Raw genomic sequence first — 2,983 nt, 5'->3', positions numbered from 1 at the left:
ATGCTGATTGGTGGCTGCTAAGGGGTTGCTATGGATCCCCACCTAGCCTGACTGAGTCACAGACACCAGGCCCAGCAGATGTCTCCTGTTATTTGTAGATAAACAACTCAGCAGTTTGGTTATGAGCCTAGGAGTGCTCTGTGTGTCTTTCCAAGGACAAGAGTCAAGCCCCCTTCCTTCAACAGTCTTTGCTCTGAGGTAGAGGCTGGTTTAGCACTGACCCTTGCTGTGCAAGAACTCAGTCCAGGGCTGCCAGATCTCCTGATCACCTTGAGCCCAGGAGCCCAGCCTGGGTAAGCCCTGGGGGAGGGAAGCCTGGTCCTGACCACAGAGCCTGAGGGGGACTCCCCTGTGTGTGCCGATGGCCTGCAAGGAGGGCCAGTGCAAGAGGTGGCAGGGTCTCCCAGGACACTGGCCTCCCCTTTGCTGCAGGACACCTCTCTACACCCACCTCCTCCCAGGCATTAAGGACAGAAAAAGTAGTTAGGGCCTCACTGTCTGCAATGACACAAACATGGGCTCTTGGCCACTTGTAGCTGTGTGACCTCTGGCTAGTTACTCAGCCTCTCAAAACTTCACTTTCTTCGTCTGTAAAACAGGGGAGAAGAGCCTCTCTTTGTAGGAGAATAATGCTGCTCATCAAATTCCATCATTCCTATCTATAAACACATTATGGTTCCAGAAGCCTTGGCGCATGCCTGTTTTTCCAGCAGCTCAGAAAACTGAGGCAGGAAGATCACCAGTTTGAGGCCTGCCTCAGCAACTTAGAAGACCTTGTCTCAAACATAAAGGAGGTGGAGGCTGTGAATAAAATTCAGCAGAAAAGCACCCTGGGTTCAATCCCCACTACCAAGAAAGAAATAAAAATAAAAAAGGTATTGTCCCTTTTCTGTTGTAATACACCTCAAGGCCCTGGCTATGGGGTTAACACAAGTACTTACCTGGGAGTTTTCCAACCCTGGATAAACAGGGAGTCACCTAAGCAAAATCTGATGCCCAGGCCTAATTCAGAAAGGAGAGAAGGGAGACAAGGCAGCCCACCTCTCAGCCTTGCCTTGGCTTAAAGTGGGAAACCACTGATCTAGTCTATTGGCCTCCAGACAGATAGGGAAACTGAAGCACAGAGAGGTGGTGTGAATAGAGCCAAATCACACAGCAAGCAGGAAGCAGGGCTGGACCAGAAGTTCCATGCTGACTCCTGCCTGCTGCCCCAGCTCATCTAACCCTTAGTGTGTTAGCAACACTCAAGGCCTCCAGGGCCAGACACAAAAGGGCCAAAGAGGACTCGGCTGCACTCCAGAGTTGTGGAAACTGGCAGGACAGTGCCAGCGATCCTTGCTGTGTAAGAACTCAGTCTGGGGCTACCAGATCTCCTGGTGACTTTGAAGGACAATTAGAAACCTGAGTTTTTGTGCAAACTTTCCTGAATCTTAAGAATTACGTTCTAGGGCTGGCGTCATGGCTGAGTGGTAGAGGGCTCACCTAGTATGTGTGAGGCACTGGGTTCAATCCTCAGCACCACATGAATATGAAATAAAGATATTGTGTCCACCTAAAACTAAAAAATAAATATAAAAAAAGAATTGCGTTCTAATTCCAAGCAAATTTTTTAAATATTTATTTTTTAGTGGTAGTTGGAAACAATACCTTTATCTTATTTACTTATTTATTTATTTATTTATTTATTTATTTATTTATTCATATGTGGTGCTGAAGATCAATCCCAGGGCCTTGTACGTGCTAGGCGATCGCTCCACTGCGGAGCCACAGCCCCAGACCCCAAGCAAATTTTAAGCCTGAACAACCAACCAACAAAAACCTGGAGCTAGGTGTGCTTCTCTTGTTACCAGTTTGAGACCTCAGTTCAGGATTTCAGGGTAGGACCTGGGGATAATTTTTTGGCACCGAGTCAGGATAACATGAGAGGTTCTTGGAAAGTATCTTTCTCTATAAATCAGTTTCTGGTCCTGCTGGCTCATATTCTGCCGTTACCTATTTGCTCCTGTGAGCCAAACAGTGCTCTCCACGGATATTTTTGCCAAAAGTTTTTGAAGAGTTTATTACAAATATATTTGTCTAGAGAACAGATTTAGGTAATGTCCTGGACCTGGAAGAACAGAAAAAATTAATGGAAAGTGCACTGCATCCCATGAGAGGGAGGAACAAAAAAAGGCTGTGCTGTGGCATTTTCAGCCTCCCTCCATTGCTTCAGTGTGTAAGAGGGTTAACTGAGGCCCCTTGTGGAGCAGACCCTCAGGTCACATATCTATCTCAGAGCCCTAAGACCCTTCTTCCCCACTGGGTCAACAGTGACTTCTGACACAATTACTGGATGCCTCTCCTGACTCCCTTTGCTTCCTGTGGATGCACACACCATGCCCTCTGCTCCTTCATCACTGCATCTCCTGGTTCCTAGGCTGTGCTCACCTAAGGGGTCCCCGGTGGGATGCTGATTCCCCCGTGCTTCCCCTGTCTTCTCCCCATCCACTGTTCTTATGGGTTTTGATCCACTCACTCAGCCTGACTCTGCCTCACCAGCCCTGCCAAACAACTAAGCCCCACTATGTCCTCTCCACTTTTTTTTTCATAGGCTCCACCCAGCATCTGGCCTCTTACCTGCACTGTTCTGCAGAGCCATGCCCAGTCCACCCATTTGATCTTCTACATTGTGTCCATGTGGCTCATCTTCCACAGACATATTGAACACTCTGGGATTGCAGGATTTTCTCTCTAGCTCTGGAACCTTTGTAGTATGGCTTGTTTGATATAAGAATACCTCAATATTGTGATTAACAATGTTTCTCAAAAGTTAAAAAATAACATTAAAAAATCTGAGGATGAGGCTCAGTCGTTATGGTCCCCTAGTTTGAAACCCTTGTACAAAAAAAAAAGTAAGAAAGAAAAAGGAAAAAAGAAAGAAAAAGAAAAAAAGAAAAAGAAAAAAGAATAAAGAAAGAAAAATAGGCAAGTAAGAAAAAAATGT

The sequence above is a fragment of the Callospermophilus lateralis genome, unplaced genomic scaffold (assembly GCF_048772815.1).
Source record: "Callospermophilus lateralis isolate mCalLat2 unplaced genomic scaffold, mCalLat2.hap1 Scaffold_1199, whole genome shotgun sequence".
Classification (NCBI taxonomy): Eukaryota; Metazoa; Chordata; class Mammalia; order Rodentia; family Sciuridae; genus Callospermophilus; species Callospermophilus lateralis.
This window is presented reverse-complemented; position numbering follows the sequence as displayed.